Source organism: Giraffa tippelskirchi, chromosome 8 (assembly GCF_054371585.1).
Source record: "Giraffa tippelskirchi isolate mGirTip1 chromosome 8, T2T-mGirTip1v1.2.pri, whole genome shotgun sequence".
Lineage (NCBI taxonomy): Eukaryota > Metazoa > Chordata > Mammalia > Artiodactyla > Giraffidae > Giraffa > Giraffa tippelskirchi.
Genome location: NC_137282.1, coordinates 32,049,769 through 32,071,409, shown reverse-complemented (window position 1 = coordinate 32,071,409; position 21,641 = coordinate 32,049,769). Strand labels below are relative to the sequence as shown.

The following is a 21,641-nucleotide window of genomic DNA, read 5'->3' as shown; positions in this document are numbered from 1 at the left end:
AGCAAATGATGACCAATGTATCTTTGGAAGGCAACAAAATGTTGATAATAAAGAAACTCAGAAAACAGTCCCAATAAGGGAAAACTGTGATTTTATCATATGTAGACATGCCCTTCCCACAAGCATAAATAGGAAGAATAAGAAAAAAGGAGAGACAGACTCCTGACATTACTCTGTATAAAATAATGATCACTAAGATAACTAATTAAAAAATGCATTCTCAAATTACAGAAACCTATAGTGATATCAGGCCTCAAAACTATAATGTACTACATGGATAATACATTAAATATGTGAATATTATTTCAGAATATGCATATAACTATGAATATATTTTAATATTTTCTCTTTCAATATAAAATACAGTATTACATTTAAGCATTACCAGTATATTTTCTTACAATTGCCTCAAATATTTGTTAAGGAGACAAAGCATAAATAAATAATCAAACATATATTTAAGTAATCTATTTGTAATCTTGCAATCGAGGGATTTGTGTAATAGTATGCCAGTAAATGTGCTTACTTGCAGTAATGTGCCTATTTAATCCCAAATGGCAAGAAAATATTTTATGGTAGCATATCATATTTTATCATAGGTTTGTTTACTTAGGTCCCTTATATAATCCTTGTATTGTTTTTTTGTGTGACTGTAAGCATAAAAGTAAAAAAAGAAGTTTATTTTTTGTAACTATATTATAAGCTTTCCAAATCTTAAAAATTTTAATTAAATACATAGTACTTGCAATTTTGTGTCAAGAATTTGATAAAATGTTTTAGAGATACTATCTATGGAGGATTGACTCTTAAGAGCTAGAAAGAGAAAATGGAGTCTTTCCTAAGTATATAATTTGAAGTGTTGGCATGAAGTTGCATTGAATGCAGAAAGTGAAATTGAAAGAGCCAAAAAAGGAGAAGTCTGTGGATCTGAGACAGAGATCCATGGAGGGGTGGATAGATAGAGAAAGGGATCTGTTGTGAGGATGTCAGAGACGGTGTCATGCATAAATAAGGTCAAAGGTCAAAGCTAGGTCAAGTCCTCATCTAGATCTAGCTCACGTGTGTTCTCTGTGTTTCATAGGAGACTATTCCCACTGTCCAAGCGGGAATATGTACTCAAGCTGGCCAAGCAGAGGAAAGAATCCAATGTAAAATTGTTAATCAGAAAGGGGAATCAGTTTCTATACCTGACGATTTAGATCATCCATAAGAGAAAGAGGATGCAAAGAAAATGAATGTTCAAACAGCACTGTCTACCTGTAGGCACCTCTTCAGACCTTGGAGGGAAATTTTTCTTCTTGTTTCTGTGAAGCTAAGAACTGCCTTGAACTTCTGTTACTTAGGATTCTGTGCATCCTTTCATGATTTCTCAACATCAGTTTCTAATGCTAGAGCAGTGTGGCAGAAATTAAGACAAAGAATAGTTTGCTGCTGTGATGCTAATGACTCTCTTCCAAGTATTATCAAGCAGACAAGTAATTTACTGTAAAGAAAAAAAATCAATTTCTATAGTTACTCAAGTTTCAGTATCTGGACACACTGCCTCCTGTCTTTCTCTCCTTGGGGTGATATTTACTTGTTTGGAAACAGTACATCTGCTTGTTGGATAGGTCTGAAGTGGAGGCTACACCTTGTCAGGGAAATTTTAATAATCACCAAGTAAAAATTCACCAAGACATCTGATTTGTGTTATCAAATCATCATAAGACATTTTTACTTTTATTAGAGTTGAAAAGTTTTAAAAGATGTTAAGAAAAAAAAGAAGAGCTACAACTTAGGATATTCAAATATATCATATCAAAACTATGACTTAAATTCATCTCCAGGAAATTTATTTTTAATTTGTAGCAGAAGCAGGGAATAGATAGATTACTTGTCAATATTCCTTAATAGACAAAGGAAAGCCTAAATGAGAACAAAAATGGAATTGGCAATACAATAAAAGTGAAAAGTAAGAATGAGATCTATTTTGAATTGCTGCAATTTTTATTCATTAAAATCACTCAGCTTGATAAGCAAGTTCTTTTTAAATACCAAGAACAAATTGTTAAAGAACTGTCATTGTACTCTTGCCTAGTTAGATAATGGGTCCCTTTTTGCGAGAATAGAAGTAGACTCCTGGATTTGTGTATCTGATTCTGTGGCTTTTGCAAGGGGTAATGATGGAGGAGCCTGTAATGACAGAGGATCCTGGCAGGCTACAGTCGATGGGATCTCAGAGTCAGATATGACTTAGCAACTGAACAACAATGATAATGCCGGATTCCAGGGGTTAACTCTTGAATAGTCTGGCATATTCACAGACTTTTACAAACTGATCTTGATGAAGTATGTTTCATGGAAAGCTGGATAAAAGAGTATGGATTAACCCTAAGGGGTGAATTATTCAAAATTCTGTTTTGACTGACAGAGGATCAAACTAGATATCTGTATGTAAGGCAGACTTAGCATTTGGCAACTGGATTTTCTGATTCAATGTAACTTCAGATAAAGCAAGCATAGCCTTCATGACAGGGCTGTTATTCCCCTTTTATCAGTAGTTATATATACCGGTTCAATGTGAAGCATCCCTATGACCACAAAGATGGAACTGAGAACCAAGGGCATTTATTCAGTTGTGTGTGTTCAGTGATGAGGGCTTCCAACTGACCTTTGTTTTCAGTTTATACTTTTACATCTAATATGAGTGTGTGTGTATGAAAGTTCTTCAGTCATGTCCAACTCTTTGAAACCCCATGGACTATACACTCCATGGAATTTTCCAGGCCAGAATACTGGAGTACGTAGCCTTTCCTTTCTCCAGGGGATCTTCCCAACCCAGGGATTGAACCCAGGTCTCCCACATTGCAGGCCGATCCTTTACCAGCTGAGCCACATGAGGAGGCATTATTATTTGCACACAGACAGGCCTACCTGCGACTTCTTATCTAGATCAGAAAAGAACCTTTGCATCACTGTATGTCTTCTTGCTTAGCATTGTATTATTTTTTCCTATAATATTCTCCTATTGTCCCCTAAAAATAGCCTTCAAACTTTGTGGTTTAGTTAAAGAAAATGCCCAACATATGCACAAGACAGTAAAGCCTAAATGAGTAAAATGAGGTGTTTTGAGCACATTCATTCATTCATTCACCCACGCATCATAAAGGGCACCTGTTGGTGGCTCACTGTGTTGGATACCATACCATTGAGAACTGGATCATAAAGAAGGCTGAATGCTGAAGAATTGGTGCTTTTGAAGTATGGTACTGGAGAATACTCTTACCTGGAGAAGGAAATGGCAACCCACCCCAGTATTCTTGCCTGGAGAATCCCATGGACAGAGGAGCCGGGTGGGTCACAGTCCATGGGGTTGCAAAGACAGACACGACTGAGCAACTAAACAACAACAACAGAAGACTCTTGAGAATCCGTTAGACAGTAAGGAGATCAGACCAGTCAATCCTAAATGAAATCAACCCTGAATATTCACTGGAAGGACTGATATTGAAGTTGAAGCTCCAGTAGTTTGGCCACCTGATGCAAAACGCTGACCCATTGGAAAAGATCCTGATGCTGGGAAAGACTGAGGGCAGGAGGAGAAGGGGGCGGCAGAAGATGAGATGGTTGGATGGCATCACCGACTTAACAGACATGGATCCAAGCAAACTCCAGGAGACAGTAAAGGACAATGGAGCCTGGCATGCTGCAATCAGTGGGTTTGCTAAGAGTTGGACACAACTTAGCAATTCAACAACAACAACAACAGCACCGAAAAATTAAATAAGTGACAAATCACTTTCAAAAGGGATCAACAACTTTTGATCTATAAATAAAATAGTTTCAATCTAGCAAACATCTTTAACTTTATATCAATCCTCTTTGAGGAAGGAACAACATATATGCCAGGATAAGGGAAATTACAGAACCCAAGGTGTTTGGGAAAATAGTGAATTCAAATTTAGAATTTAGCAGTATGCGCTGCATTCAATGTAAAAAGGAATTTTTTCCAAACGTTCTTTATCACTGTTTCTGGGAGAAAACTTCAATTAAATGTTGATGCATTGATGGTTTTTAACACATCTTAAGAAAGCCTTCACAGAAGCAACCTCCTCAAGTGGGGGGCAGAAGCAGGAAAAGAAACAACTAAAGAACGCTAACTCCACAGAGGGTGTACGGGTGTGTATGCCAGGAGGTTGGGATGGCATGGCTTCCCATGAATTTGCCATAATTTTATTTCTTACATGTCACATACTTCATGCTCTGTATCCCTATAATTCTATTTATTTATGATACCAGCTATTGGACTCATAGAATAATTAGCAAACTCCATCGGGAAATAGATGGGGAAACAGTGGAAACAGTGTCAGACTTTATTTTGGGGGGCTCCAAAATCACTGCTGATGGTGATTGCAGCCATGAAATTAAAAGACGCTTACTCCTTGGAAGGAAGGTTATGACCAACCTAGATAGCATATTTAAAATCAGAGACATTACTTTGCCAACAAAGGTCCGTCTAGTCAAGGCTATGGTTTTTCCAGTGGTCGTGTGTGGATGTGAGAGTTGGACTGTGAAGAAAGCTGAGCGCCAAAGAATTGATGCTTTTGAACTGTGGTGTTGGAGAAGACTCTTGAGAGTCCCTTGGACTGCAAGGAGGTCCAACCAGTCCATCCTAAAGGAGATCAGTCCTGGGTGTTCATTGGAAGGACTGATGTTGAAGCTGAAACTCCAATACTTTGGCCACCTCATGCGAAGAGTTGACTCATTGGAAAAGACCCTAATGCTGGGTAGGATTGGGGGCAGGAGGAGAAGGGGACGACAGAGGATGAGATGGCTGGATGGCATCACCGACTCGATGGACATGGGTTTGGATAAACTCCGGGAGTTGGTGATGGACAGGGAGGCCTGGCGTGCTGCGATTCATGGGGTCGCAAAGAGTCGGACACGACTGAGCAACTGAACTGAACTGAACTGATGATTTTCATAATTTTGTTTTGTTCTGCTTTTCCACTTCCAACTTTATACGCAAAAGCATCACACTGATTTTTTTTTATCGGATCTTAATTTGAAGCTCAGTTTCTTGGCACTTTTTCCATTTTTCAAAATGCTAATATTATTAAGTCATGGAAGCTTTGAGAATAAAAGCCCTGGCATTCAAATCAGACAGTCACAAAGAAGACACTTTGCATGTACAGTATTAAACAAAAGAGTTCAGGGAGGCTTCCCAGATTTTGCAAATAAAAATGTATGTCACATGGTACATGGTTACACCAAAAATTATTCATCATTTATCTATAATTCATATTGAACTGAGCATCCTATAATTTATGTGGCAACCCCATGGTGTAGACCTAAATGAAATACAAAATCAGAATAAGTAGATTTGCATTAACTCTCCTGTCCATAAACAAACTATCAAAAGGAAAGTTACTAATTCATTAATATGAGTTTATTCTTATAGATTGAATTATATCTGCAGATTAGAGTTGTATTGATAATACATCAAAAAGTCATATGCTGAATAATTGCAGCATGAGATTATCTACCTTAAATTTCTTTTAATAACACAAAGGAAGCCAGGACTTATTCACAGGAAGCTTTGCATTTGAAACTAGAAAAAGTTATATCACCTGCATGTTTTAAGTAAATAACATTCAGCCCACGTTTTGAAAAATATAATTCTATGATTAGAAAAATAACTATTAGAAAATAAGCTGGAATGATAATCAGCGGAGAAAATAATTTTTATTATTTTATTCTTTATCTTCTAGTTTCTCTGCTTTTAAAAACATTTTAAAATAAAAAAAAATCTAATGAAAAAGATGAGATTAAAAAGTTCCATGGTAACAGCTATTTATAAATAATTGGTTATTTAAAACATTTATAAATAACTGGTATACACCTGGTTCTAATAGCAATAGACAATTAAATATTTTTATCTTTTGAACACTTAATCTTTTATCTTTTAATACTTGAAATTATTATCCTTTATATACTTTAGAAATGAAATATGAGTCAGTTAAAAAGCAAGGGATCTTGTTTAGAATCCAGTCCTGGACTTAACACTTTCTAGTTGTGTGTCCTTTATATGCTTTGGTTCTTTATTTGTAAAATGCGGGCAATGATATTATCTGATTCAAAAGATGGTTTTTTAAGCAATAAATGAGTTAGGGTACAGTGAGTATAAAGTTCCTGACTTATTTTAATTGCTATGTCAGTGTTAATGTCAGTGACTCTTTGTTGTGTGTGTACAATGAGATTTGCTTGTGTTTACTGTTGTTTTTTATTCTGTTGAGCTAGAGGCTGCCTGATTAAGAAAACACTACAAGACCAAAAGTTGCTGCTTAATCATTTTGGAAAAAAACTCAGGGAGAATTGTGGTAATGGGAAAGCCCTGGAAAAAACAGTAACAACTATGATTTCAAAATTCCCCTTTGACAGATTCTTAGCAAGTGCCACAAACAAGTATTTAGCTGCCAGTAGCAAATTCCTGTTTCTGGTAGATCTGAAATACAAACAGCAGACTGTCTTAGCTCAGGTTATTACAACAAAATGCCGTAGTCCAAGCGACTTGAACAACAGGCATTTGTTTCTCCAGTGCTGGAGGTTGGAAAGCCCAAAATCATGGTCCCAGCAGGTTCAGTTATTAGTTCAGGCCCTCTTCTTGACTTGCAGATGGCTGACCTCATACAGTGGAGAGAGGAAGTTCTGGTATCTCTTCCCTTTTTTTTTTTTCCTTAAAATATAATAATCCTATCACAGACGCTGTACCCTCATGATCTGCAGTTCAGTTCAGACACTCAGTCGTGTCCCACTCTTTGCGACCCCATGAACCACAGCATGCCAGGCCTCCCTGTACATCACCAAATCCCAGAGTTTACACAGACTCATGCCCATCGAGTCAGTGATACCATCCAACCATCACATCCTCTGTTGTCCCCTTCTCCTCCTGCCTCTAATCCTTCCCAGCATCAGGGTCTTTGCAAATGAGTCAGCTCTTTGCATCAGGTAGCCAAAGTATTGGAGTTTCAGCTACATCACTCCTTCCAATGAATACCCAGGGCTGATCTCCTTTAGGATGGACTGGTTGGATCTCCTTGCAGTCCAAGGGACTCTCAAGAGTCTTCTCCAACACCACAGTTCAAAAGCATCAATTCTTCGGCGCTCAGCTTTCTTCACAGTCCAACTCTTACATCCATACATGACTACTAGAAAAACCATAGCCTTGACTGGATGGACCTTTGTTGGCAAAGTAATGTTGGTCATAACTTTCCTTCTGAGGAGTAAGCATCTTTTAATTTCTTGGCTGCAATCACCATCTGCAGTGATTTTGGAGCCCCCCAAAATAAAGCCTGACACTGTTTCTACTGACTCCCCATCTATTTCCCATGAAGTGATGGGACCAGATGCCATGATCTTAGTTTTCTGAATGTTGAGATTTAAGCCAACTTTTTCACTCTCCTCTCTCACTTTCATCAAGAGGCTATTTACTTCTTCTTCACTTTCTGCCATAAGAGTGGTGACATCTGCATATCTGAGGTTATTGATATTTCTCCTGGCAATCTTGATTCCAGCTTGTGCTTCTTCCAGCCCAGCATTTCTCATGATATACTCTGCATATAAGTTAAATAAGCAGGGTGACAATATACAGCCTTGACGTACTCCTTTTCCTATTTGGAACCAGTCTGTTGTTCCATGTCCAGTTCTAAGTGTTATTTCCTGACCTGCATACAGGTTTATCAAGAGGTTTGGAGAATTTTGAGCATTACTTTACTAGCATGTGAGATGAGTGCAATTGTGCGGTAGTTTGAGCATTCTTTGGCATTGCCTTTCTTTGGGATTGGAACGAAAACTGACGTTTTCCAGTCCTGTGGCCGCTGCTGAGTTTTCCAAATTTGCTGGCATATCAAGTGCAGTACTTTCATAGCATCACCTTTGAGGATTTGAAATAGCTCAACTGGAGTTCCATCACCTCCACTAGCTTTGTTCGTAGTGATGCTTTCTAAGGCCCACTTGACTTCACACTCCAGGATGTCTGGCTCTAGGTGAGTGGTCACACCATCGTGATTATCTGGGTCATGAAGATCTTTTTTGTACAGTTCTTCTGTATATTCTTGCCACCTCTTCTTAATATCTTCTGCTTCTGTTAGGTCCATACCATTTCTGTCTTTTATCGAGCCCATCTTTGCATGAAATGTTCCCTTGGTATCTCTAATTTTCTTGAAGAGATCTCTAGTCTTTCCCATTCTGTTGTTTTCCTCTATTTCTTTGCACTGATCACTGAGGAAGGCCTTCTTATCTCTCCTTGCTATTCTTTAGAACTCTGCATTCAGATGGGAATATCTTTCCTTTTCTCCTTTGCTTTTCACTTCTCTTCTTTTCACAGCTATTTGTAAGGCCTCCTCAGACAGCCATTTTGCTTTTTTGCATTTCTTTTCCATGAGGATGATCTTGATCCCTGTCTCCTGTACAATGTCAGGAACCTCTGTCCATAGTTCATCAGGCACTTCGTCTATCAGATCTAGTCCCTTAAATCTATTTCTCACTTCCACTGTGTAATCATGAGGGATTTGATTTAGGTTGTGATCTTATCTAAATCTAATTATCTTCACAGGGCCCTGCCTACTAATACCATCATATGAAGAGTTAGGGCTTCAAAGTACAGAGTTTGATGAGGCACAGTCAGTCCATAGCACAGACCACTGCTGTTTTGATTTAATGGATTCATACTAATCAGCCTTCTGTACCCAGAAGTTGACAAGGCTTGCCATCCTCCAGAAAGTGCAGGACATAAGAGAGGCACTTGCCTTTCATAAAGTCTGTGCTTTGTTTCTTTATTAGAGTTTTACCCTCGAGTTTTTGTTTATCCTTCCTGACCCCTCCCCATTTATTTTCTCCTCAAAATTAAAAGTTAGAAAAGAAAAATGATACTCTGAAAGCAATCAGGAGCAGTGGTTGCCTGTTATAACTGGATTTGATCCATTGTTACTTCTGTCTCTATTATTGCACCAATATTGCCTCAAACAGCATATGGCAGAGAGAAGAATAACTCATGATTTATATGCAGTCCAGCTGTGTCTATGTGATTCATCCTCATATGGGGTTAAAAATAAATTCATGATGAGATTTAAACTTTATTGAGACATATGTTTACCTGTATCTCAGATGTGTTTAATATCTATTTTTTAATCCAAATACACGCATTTTACTTTTGGCAGTTAGAAGATTTGAAGACTACAATAAGTAGGTAGGAGAAATGACTTTAATTTAGATTGAGAATAAAAAATTGATTATTAAATCCCTCTCATGAATAAGAATATAAAAATATAATTTATAACTAAATTTATATGAAAACAAAATATTTATCATTCTTTATAATAACTTCAGTGAAAGTTGCTCAGTCATGCCCAACTCTTTGTGACCCCATGGACCATAGCTCACTATGCTCCTCTGTCCATGGAATTCTCTAGGCCAGCATACTGGAATGGGTAGCCATTCTCTTCTCCAGGGCATCTTCCCAACCCCAGGTTTGAATCCAGGTCTCCCGCATTGCAGTTGGATTCTTTACTGTCTGAGCACCAGGGAAACCCGTAATAACTTAAGTGATATAGAACAAAAAGACCAAAATCAAATAGGTGAATATCCGTCTATTATGGCATGCTATTTTTGAAATATTAAAAATAGGTGTCATTTAATTTTAACAGAAAAGATTATTGTTTCTAAGTGACCTCCATAAGAGAATCTGTAGAAGTTCATGAATATATTTTTATAGTTTTACAAAGTGAACCTTAGGTTTAAAATATATTTTTGTTTGAAAAATTTTAATGTGTAATGGAATAAAAAATCATTTTCTTGGTTTTGGACAAAACTATTTTTTTCTGGTTTAATATATTATGTTTATTATTGAAACTATCCTTTAAATTAAAATGTTGCAAAACTAAAAGGATACTGCATTAGGAGTAAATATTCAATAGGAATGTAATTAGATTGAATTTTCGCCTTCATTAAGCATATAGACAAATCAGATGTGCATTTTCATTTCAAAAGTTTATTAAAGGGAAAACACATAAATGTAATTATAAGCTCTCCCATTAATACATCTTTGATTTCTTGCCATTCTGCTTAGGTGTCCAAGTTCACATCTATACAGGCCATTATTTTGAATTGAGTTCCTGCTTTAGGGCATATGGATCATTATTATATTTGGGAGGCTTTCTGTCATGTCCAGGCAAATATCCATAAGAGTTACATCAATGTTTAGTTACTAAAACCCTTGAAAGTAAAGGCAGTTAATGAATTGAGGAACTAGGTAGGTATCCTTTTGAATTTACTGATTAAGATTTGTAATTGATCACCAGTCACTTTTAAAATAGATACTGTGGGCTGCCTTATGACAAGACCTAGGTTACAACAGATTCAATAGATAACAAGGATATTGCTTTTTTAATATGCAAGGTACTGTGCTTAGTTGCTCAGTCATGCTGACTCTTTGCGACCCCTTGGACTATAGCCTGCCAGGCTCCTCTGTCCATGGGGATTCTCTAGACAAGAATATGGGAGAGGGTTGCCATGCCTTTCCTCCAGGGCATCTCCCAACCCACGGATCACACCCAGGTCTCCTGCATTGCAGGCAGATTCTTCTTCCTCTCAGCCACCAGGGAAGCCCAAGAATACTGGAGTGGGTAGCCTATTCCTTCTCTAGGGGATCTTCCTGACTTAGGAGTAGAACCCGGGTCTCCTGCATTACAGGCTGATTCTTTACCAGCTGAACTACCAGGGAAGCCCTAAATGTAGGTAACACTGAACGTATCCAGATGTATGAATTTTTTCATTGACTATTTTAAAATCAACATGAGGTAAAATGTGGACATACATTTGGGGTATACATAAACATGTATGTAGTGGCTGCATTCTTTAATGATGTACTAACTCTATTAACTTTCTGTAGGTGGGAAAACAAGAGTGATTAGTGACAATATAATTAAATAATTTGACTAACATTACACAGTCAACTATTGCTTCTGGTAGAGATTTTTTTTACTTGATTTTTTAAAAAATTTTTATATAGTTGTTAAATGTTACTTCTCATTTAGTTACTACTAAATATTGGCTATATTCACCATGTTGCACAATATATGCTTGAGCCTGTCTTACATGAGGCCATGATTTTTTAAATAAAGTCTGCCAAATATGTTGATTTCTAAGAAGAATTTCTAAACATTCCTGGAAAGTACTGTTTACTTGAGAGTAAAAAACATCTCTTAAGTAAGTTTGGCCTCATATAACTTAATAAAATGCCAGAGCACAAGATGGATGATTAATGAAAGCTTCTTGAAGGAAAATGCCATAGACTAAAAAAAATATTTTTTTTCTCAAATGTTACTTTGAAGCTTCTCTGAGTGTGAGTTCAAGTGATCCATGTTTTGTTCTTATTCTGAAGACTGTTTCCTTCTCAGCAGTGCTTTTAGTACCAATATTTTCTATACATAATAATTGATTAGCAAAATAAATATAGTCACTGCTTACAAAAATTTTATACTGTGGTCACACTCATCAAATAGGTACTTAATTAAGTATATTTACAAAATGTTATACGTTCTCTGAAGGAAAATGACAAGAGAGAATAATGCACATATGTCTTGGTACCACCTACATTAAACTTTCAAAAGCAAACCACAAAAATACTATTTTTATTCATTGATCCTACATATATAAGAATTGAAAAAATGAATGAACAGACAACAGAACAAACTTGTCTGGTAATGATGCATGTTAAAGAAAACCAGAGCTTGATAATGAGGGGGCAAGAACAGATTTTTATGGAAGAACCAGTGCTCTAGGGGAAAGTAGACTTCCTAGAATTGTGCTCAATTCCAGGTGCAACAAGCGGAGGTGGGGATTTATAGCCAAGAGAAACATCAAGGGGATTCTGATTAAATCAATGTGATAGGATTCTTGCTGAAGGCAGGAGGGACAAGAAAATCACCTGAGAGGCAGTGATGGGTGAGAAATATGATCAGATATCCCGAGTAGGGGATTCTGCCTAAACTAATTTAGCAGAAGTTTTACTAAAATTAAGTCCTGCGAATACAGACATGGAAGTCCAAAACTTGAGGCTTAGTTGAGAAGAGGGTTCAGAAGACCCTGACTAAAGTTTGGTCAAGGAGAGAGTTTTGTCAAGGAGAGAGTTTTGTCAAGGAGAGAGTTTTGTCATACGTACCAGCATTTGGTAAGTCTACTTCTTGAGGAGAAGGATGGGGGAAGGATAGTAGAGTTTGTATCACTGTTTGAAAATTTGTATTAAAAGGAAAACTGAAGCAGACATCACAAAATGTTAACTTCTGTCAAATTTAGGTACTAGGTATCTGCTCTATTATTTAGTGACTCTTGCAGATATTTTATATCACACAAATTCTTTTTTGAAAAAAGAAATATTATTTGAGCTGAAATGTAAAAGATAGGTAGAAATGACTTGGGTGAAGGAGAGCTGATGGTGGGGTTGGGTTTGAGAGAGCATGCAGGGTAGCATTACTCAGTGCTGTGAAATAAAATTAAATTATTACAAATAAGACATAGGTGTATTTAGAAGTGTATATCCATGTATATGTGGGTACACAAATATATGTATCATTTATAATGTATGTAGTTGTTACTTCTTTCTTAAAAAGTTTTAATGAATTTCTCAGCTTAAATTATAAAAAAGCAAATATTTCCTGAAAATACTTTTAGCACAACAAAACTATATCATTAATTACATGCTATCTAAATTATGGATTGAATATTTTAAGAGCCTTAAGAAGAACAAGTGTTGTATTAATTAGAGAAATACCAGCTCTAGTTTTATAGATTGAAGCATGAAAATCAAAGCATTACTAGAGTTGTTCTTTACAGTTTATAATATCTTCACATTGATGAAGTTTTATTTGTTCTATAACTTTCCATTCACGTGTGGAATTCAGTTCAGTTCAGTTCCGTCACGCAGTCGTGTCTAACGCTTTGCAACCCCGTGAATCACAGCACACCAGGCCTCCCTGTCCATCACTAACTCCCGGAGTTTACCCAGACTCATGTACATTGAGTCGGTGATGCCATCCAGCCATCTCATCCTCTGTTGTCCCCTTCTCCTCCTGCCCCCAATCCTTCCCAGCATCAGGGTCTTTTCCAGTGAGTCAACTCTTCACATGAGGTGGCCAAAGTATTGGAGTTTCAGCTTCAACATCAGTCCTTCCAATGAACACCCAGGACTGATCTCCTTTAGGATGGACTGATTGGATCTCCTTGCAGTCCAAGGGACTCTCAAGAGTCTTCTCCAACACCACAGTTCAAAAGCATCAATTCTTCAGCGCTCAGCTTTCTTTATAGCCCAACTCTCACATCCATATATGACTACTGGAAAAACCATAGCCTTGAGTAGATGGACCTTTGTTGGCAAAGTAATGTCTCTGCTTTTTAATATGCTATCTAGGTTGGTCATAACTTCCCTTCCAAGGAGTAAGCGTCTTTTAACTTCATGGCTGCAGTCACCATCAGCAGTGATTTTGGAGCCCAGAAAAATAAAGTCTGACACTGTTTCCACTGTTTCCCCTTCTATTTCCCATGAAGTGATGGGACCAAATGCCATGATCTTAGTTTTCTGAATGTTGAGCTTTAAGCCAACTTTTCACTCTCCTCTCTCACTTTCATCAAGAGGCTATTTCGTTCTTCACTTTCTGCCACAAGGGTGGTGTCATCTGCATATCTGAGGTTATTGATATTTTTCCCGGCAATCTTGATTCCAGCTTGCACTTCTTCCAGCCCAGCGTTTCTCATGATGTACTCTGCATAGAAGTTAAATAAGCAGGGTGACAATATATGGCCTTGACGTACTCCTTTTCCTATTTGGAACCAGTCTGTTGTTCCATGCCCAGTTCTAACTGTTGCTTCCTGACTTGCATACAGGTTTGTCAAGAAGCAGGTCAGGTGGTCTAGTATTCCCATCTCTTTCAGAATTTTCCACAGTTTATTGTGATCCACACATTCAAAGGCTTTGGCATAGTCAATAAAGCAGAAATAGATGTTTTTCTGGAACTGTCTTGCTTTTTCAATGATCCAGTGGATGTTGGCAATTTGATCTCTGGTTCCTCTGCCTTTTCTAAAACCACTTGAACATCTGGAAGTTCCTGGTTCACTTATTGCTGAAGCCTGGCTTGGAGAATTTTGAGCATTACTTTATTAGCGTGTGAGATGAGTGCAATTGTGCGATAGTTTGAGCATTCTTTGGCATTGCCTTTCTTTGGGAGTGGGATGAAAACTGACCTTTTCCAGTCCTGTGGCCACTACTGAGTTTTGCCAATTTGCTGGCATATTGAATGCAGCACTATAATTGCCCCTAATTATGAAAGTAATAGAATCATGATTAGAAGATAGTTTCTGAATCAGTAGTTCTCATTCAGCCTTTTACTCTTTACATGAAATTTCTTTCATCTGGAATGTAGGATTTGTTGTTGTATAAAATCCAAGTTTCCACAGTTAAAATTTATTTTTAAAAATTGTGATAAATCTGTCTGTAATTGAGAAAAGACCATATTTATTACAGGAGTAGGGGAGTAAGCTTTATTTGCATTCTCACATATCCTATAATTTTATTTTGAACACATTATTCTTGACCAAGTGACCAGTAACCTGTAGATGTCACTCAAAGATGATTTGTCTTGTAGGAGAGGTGGGGAACTTTATTAAAGTTGTTACAGGTTTTAATGCATAAATTTTAAAAGATAATTAGTTGACATGTTATCAACATACTGTTAATGATTTATAAAGAAAAGTATAGTCCTTTCTTGCCCTACTAACTCCTAATTAGTTAGTTAAATGTACTTACAAATCTGAGCTCAACTCATACAGCTAGTCACCTGAGATTCCAAATAAAACTCCTAAGTTACATAGTTCCAAACATAATAAATGACTCCCAATTTATGAGAAAACTAAACATATAGATGCATAGTGATGCAAGATGGTTCCCTGTCCGTGGCCCCCTATAGGATTAAGTGGAGACGTGGGTCTCAATAGTCATACGCTGCCTCTTGTCTTTACTGTGTGGTTTGTCGACATCTCTGAGCAGTAGTCTAGCAGCAGCAGCTCTGCTAGTTACCCCATGACCTAGGGCTCACCTCTGACCTGGTCAAACCGCATTTTGTCCCCTGACTCACTGCTCTCTGGGAAGACTGAGTCACTGACTCAGTCGTTTTGACTCACGGGCATAGTTGTTCTGTAGTATGTGGGATTAGGGATCAAACCCATGTTTCCTGCTTGGGTGGGCAATTCTTTACCACTGATCCACCAGGGAGAAGCCTCTCCTGTAGTTTCTGATCTTACAGAGTCGACAGGAAGCAATAGTTTGAAAAGAATGTACACTACCATCTGTGTACCATATATTAAAACTATAAAGTGATGTTACGGTATTTTAAATATCTTGGAAAACAAAACAAACTCCCGTTGCATCTTCAAAACATACTGCATATCAACGGAATGAAATCTCTTTTCCTTCATCAACCAGTTTCCAGTGTGTCTATATTGATGGCAAGGAAGTAAATAAATCATAGGTATTAGTGTCTTTGGGACTAGTTCCTCATTTTTCCAGTCTAAAATAATAATTCCAATAAAAGTTCACCCAGAAAGAAAGGCAGAAAGACAATGAGGGAGAAAATATTATGCTGTCATCATATACTATGTATTTACTTCATGCCCAATATCACTTTAGTGAACCTGATAGTAGAATAAAAATATTTGAATGAAGTTTGACACTAAAGACATTCTAGTTATTTTTATTATAAGGAATTGAAAAATATTCTAAATCTCAAGAATATTCTCAATATTGTTAGTACTGAGAAGGACAGCAGAAGTTTCCTGGATGAGAGGGGTTGGGAACTGTGCATAAGTTATTCAAAGAAGAAAGGAAAATACAAACAAAAGGAGTGTTAAGATTTAAATATAATCGGTAGGATCCAGCAGTCTCACTTCGAGGTGTTTACCGAAAGGATTTAAAGAAGGGACCAAAATAGACACCAGTGTTCATAGCAGTTTCATTATCGATAGTCTAAAGGTAGAAACAACCAAATGTTCATTGACAGATGAATGCATAAGTGAAATGTGGGCTACGCACATACTGGAATATTGTTCAGCTTTAAAGAGGAATGGGATTCTCTTACATGATACAACACTGATGAACCCTGAAAACATCAGGCTAAGTAAAATAAGACCGAAAAAGACATATAGAACATTCATAAAGACAGAAATAAAGGTTAAAAGGGCTGGAGGCAGAGAAGAATAAGGAATTATTAAATGGGCACAGAGTTTCTGTTTGGAATGTTAGAAACAATCTGGAAATGGACAGTGGTGATGGTTGCACAACATTGTGAGTGTACTTAGTGTCACTAAATTGCACACTTAAAATGGTTAAATGGCTTAAAAACAAACAAACAAAACTAGTTAAGTTAATCATTTAAATTTACCTGGTGATGATCTTCAAGACTGTTGTAACTTAAGTATGACATAGCAGTAGCAATAGCAGTGTTAGTCACTCAGTCTTTCCTGACTCTTTGCGACCCCAAGATCTGTAGCCTGCCAGACTCCTCTGTCCATGAGATTCTCCAGGCAAGAATACTGGAATGGATTGCCATTCCCTTCTCCAGAGGATCTTCCTGATCCAGGGATCGAAGCCAGGTTTCCTGCATTGCAGGCAAATTCTTTACCATCTGAGCTACAGGGAAGATCAGGATAAGTATTGCCAAATGGACATGTGGGGTGTGGGAGGGTATCCAACTATGTTTTTTTAAGATGTTTTCACATTTTACAAAAGAGAAGTTTTTTAAATTTTAGTTGACTGTATTTAAATACATTAGCTTGGAGATCATGTCTGTATCACACAGGCAAGGGTTCAACTCCCAGCTCTGTCAACTGGTGTGCTCTGTGACCTGGAATGAATTATTTAAGTGTTCTAACTCCAGTTTCCTCATCTGCGTAATAAAAATAGGACTTAGATCAAGGTCATTGTAAGGATGGAAAGGAGAGAATGCTTGTGAAGCAGTTAACATTACACTTGACACCTAGATACTCCTCAGAGAATGCTTATAGTTAGCATTGCTTTGCAAAGATCTGCATTCCATGTATCTTTAGCAGTGATGACTAAACCTTCCATCAAAACTGGAATTAAATACCTTGTGAGCATGTGCATTCACACTTTTTTTTTTTCCTCACAAAAGACCTTCAAAGGTTCAGAACCATGGCCATAGAAGCTTGTTTTGTGCCCTGAGACACAGTAGAAAGCGCTAAAATCTAAGCTCAGAAATGCTTACAAGGGGACTTTTTCAAGTGTTGAAGGATGAAGTTCATGGTGACTGACTGAGGTGTGCATTTTTTCTTAGTGTCTCTCTTGGGTTTAATAAATGGGCACACAATTTTGTGTCTTCAAGAGTTCCTACTAGAGTAAGGTCATAGTACAAGTTACTAGAGTTACAAGATGTGAATTCCTTATCCAATACTTTAGCTAAGTAGTGAATGCATTTGAATTTACAATACTTTTTAGTGCCAAAAAGATAAATAGGGACCTCGAATTCACCTGATTAGGAATGGGGAAAGTTCTTGCAATACCTAGATAATATGAATTTGAGAATATTATTTGACCTCTTTAGACCTCATCTATGTAAAGAATGAGAACAAAGCAGTGATTTAAAAAAGTATATAAGCGTTGTGAAACTCTTTAATCAAGGAGAAGCTTACAGGGAAGACTAATATATAAAACAGAACTGTGTCTTTCTGCTTGTGGCCTACTTTCTTTATTTTTACACTCTACTTCCCACTCCAAGACTATGGGGAATTTTTCATGTTTTGGAAAACCCTGAAACTCAAGAAATTTAGAGTAACCATTAGACTCTCCACAATTCTACAAAATATAATTGTTAACTGGCCTAAGTTGCAAATGGTATGAAATATCGTTTGAACAGGGATTAGAAATAAACTTAATATCCGTATTATTTTGTGACACAGATGTCGACTATGTGAAAAAAACCCTCTTTTAAATTTGAGGCCCATCCTATCCTCAAACTGCTGCGTCTTAGGTCATTGTGAGCAAGTTCCAAGATACTGTGTTGCTTTAGACTAAATAGAAAAGCCAGGTGGGCTAAGGACCTCCAATCTCTTCTGTAAATAAGGTTTACAGGGACAAACAATATCAGAGGAGAGGAAAGAATCATATAATTACCCTGAAAAGTCTTAGGTGCCTCAGTGAAGAAGCAAGACCTTCCTATGCCTGAGTCGGCAAAGAGGAGAGGCTCCAAGCTGGGCAAGAACGTGTTCACTAAGGTGGTTAATAGAACTGCTCTTTGTTAGTTTTTCTCACTGAAGCACCTGATGCAATTATCTTGAATGCAGGTAAGGTTTTGTTGTTGTTGTCATTTATTTTTGTCTGTGCTGGCTGTTCACTGCTGTGCGGGCTTTTTCTCTAGTTGCAGTGCGGAGGCTTCTTATTGTGGTGGCTTCTCTCATGGCAAAGCACAGGCTGTAGGGCATGGGGACTTCAGTAGTTGTGGTACATGGGCTCAGGAGTTGCGGCTCCCGGACTCTAGAGCACAGGCTTGGCAGTGATGGCGCACATGCCTAGCACTCCACTGCATGTGGGATTTCCCAGACCAGGAATTGAACCCTTTGTCTCCTTCATTGGCAGGTGGATTCCTTACCACTGAGCCACCAGAGAAGCCCAAGGTATTTGTTTTTATATTTATCAGAATGTGTGAAGCCATAAGAATCATACGATACCACACACCTCACCCTTCATTAAGCCCTCAGATTAGTTTGTTGCTTACAAATACTTAAATCTGTTTCTCTTAAAATAAATAGTTAAATAAGAAACTTCTTCCCTTTGAGTGCAGAGATATGGTATAGTTTTCTCCTCCTTAATAAAAAAGAGCTTGTCAGATGTGAAAATATCAGAAATATGAACATGGCCACACACTCATTTAACTGATGAAGTTAAGCTTAACATCCACAAAAACAAACTGTTGGAAACAAGGAGAGAGAAGCCACTCCATTTCAAGCTCTTAATTTATACAGTAATTTGTGTATACAGTCATGCCAAATAGAGTTGTCAGCCTAATATCTGGGCAGGAATGTTTCAAAGACAACATGATATAATCAAACCTTGTTATTTTGAATATATATATATATATATATATATATATATATATATGAATCAAACACTACTACACCATCATTATGAACTTGATGTAGATTTCTTACTGAGAAGTATTCACATAACAAAAGTTCAGCTTTGGCTTCATTTAGTCTATTTTTCTACACAGTATGCATACTTATGACAATCTCTCTTTATTAAATTCCCTGTGTTCCCTGCAGTTTACCATCTTTTTTTAAAAAAGACAAATGTTTTCTGAATGCAGTCTTCTTGTACCTGGTGTATTTCAACAACGTTTTATTTTAAACAAGCTTTAGAAGAATTGAACAATTAAATAAATACTGTATTTCATTAAAACCCATGGTAACAAAATTATAATTTATACACTCTTAGAGATTCTAGACCTTGGGCAAGCTGACAAACCCAATGGATGGATCCTTTCTTTAAAAATCTATGAATGCATGAAAATCTCACACTTTTGCGTACAATTTCAGGTTATCCATAGATCCTAGGTAAAAACCAATATAGAATACATTTCATCATTGATATTATGCAAGCTTTTCTTTTTCTATTATTGCCCATTTCCATTGTTTAACATTAAGAAGAATGTTGCAGCCTGCATAGCTCCTATGAAACTATATTTTAAATAACTCTTGTTTATGAAATGAATCTGCAGCCATAGACTAATTATTATCATGTCTACATAATGTGCCTTTTGACCTATGTCTGTCCCGTTATAAACTGTTTCAGAAGATTAAATAGAATTTCTATAAATCCAAGTATTTATCTAACTTTATATGCTATAAATTAGTCATAAAGAATTTTACTTGTGTAGTTTATGCATATTAATGACAAGGAGGTGTAAAATAACTACTTTTCTGTTGCTGCATCAGACCACTTGGAGAGGTCTGTCCTGGGGAACATGTTGCCTCTACAGGTCATTTTGGGTTCACTGTTATCCGTTGCAGGGCTAAAAGAAAGAGCTGCAGAGCTAATTATTTACAGATGAAATTAACTATATGGAAGTCCGCCATAGTTATTCTCATTCTGACCTCAGGTTCTAAACAATTTAAGCAACTATGAATAGGCAAGAGCAGATAGTACCTTCACTTTTTAAATTTGTAAACAAAAAGCAAAGTATTCTTGAGGACTATAGTCTCCCAGAAAGCCTTGTCAGGATTGGGAAGAAGCCCAGTTCCCACATGTGAAGAGTATAAGATCTCTATGAATTGAACTGCACCAGCACCTTTAATGTATTTGTAATAAATAACTGTAATGCATTTGTCATTAACAACCTGAAGGGAAGTGCAGACAGAGGGAATTAGACCATCTCCATCTGCTTCCTGCAGAACTAAATTTTCTTGAGAATAATCTACCTACATGGATTTAGATATAAAAAGGGAGATACTATGAAGGTGTTGGGCATTTTAATGCCCTTTGGAAAATACTGAGCCTATGTAAATTAATCAAGCAGTCTTTTTAATTTTCCAGACTCTGATCCCAGATTAGCCTTGTTTTCAGCAGGAATGAATGATGGCCCTTGTGTTTTATTGTCCTTTTAACCTCACACATCAAGCCCCACGGCAAAATCTAATGCAAAATATAGTGAATGTTACTCTTTCTTGCCTTGCAATATGCTATTAATTGTATATTGAAATAAATGTCTAAGAGTATTTCAACAACGCAAAATTAACCAAATGCATATGTTCCCATTATAGGCAAGGCATCATTTACATCATTTTGGAAAGTTCAAGTATTTTCAGGTCCCTGGAACTGAAAAGAATCAGAACAAGACAGGACTTAACCTCCTTTCATCAATCTGGACTCATATTAATGCCAGATAAACCTACTGGCTTGCTGGTTTAGGGATAGCATTTTTTTTTTCTTTTCCCATTTATTACCCCTTCTCTGTCTCTTTTTTTTTTTACATTTCATTTCTTTGCATTGCTTACTAGCTTTGCTATTTCCGTCATTCCCTAAGCCACAAAATATTTATTTGAATAAAATTACCATAAGTTAGTTCTTACAAGTAAAAAAAAATTACACTGCTTAAAACAGTAATCAACACCGAGTAACACTCTCTTCATGTCTGTTCACAGCTTCCCTCTTGTCCTTGCTTCTTTTAACCATGTGAGTTATTGAATGCTATATAGGTCTACTCATGATTCTATTTAAAATTAATTCTGGGCTTACAGTGCCATCAGGAAGGATGGAAATTGCAATCAGTCTTTAATATTCCATGATCTCTAGTAGATCTGATTCCTCTCACCACCATAGCTTGCTCTTCTGGTCTTGGATTATTTTAACTATAAGCTGTTCTGCCCTATTGGGCTATGTTCTGGCATCTGGTAGACTTAGAGAAAAGCTAGGAATGATGTGGAACTGGAACTCCTTATGCTCTGGAACTGTTCTTAGCATAAATTAAAAGCCTCGTGCTTCAACTCAGAAATCTACTCTGTCAAAGGGGAGACTCATCTAATTGCTGAAATATCTTATTAAA

General features: G+C 37.0%; 1 long non-coding RNA gene across 1 annotated transcript; it reads right to left on the bottom strand.

Annotated features, from left to right (window-relative positions):
- Positions 1-10,009: 10,009 nt before the first annotated feature.
- Positions 10,010-16,516, bottom strand: LOC145518170 (uncharacterized). The gene is made up of 2 exons (XR_014062674.1): positions 16,467-16,516; positions 10,010-14,522 (listed from the first exon to the last, which is right to left on the bottom strand). It is a non-coding gene; the product is annotated as an uncharacterized LOC145518170 (long non-coding RNA).
- Positions 16,517-21,641: the final 5,125 nt, after the last annotated feature.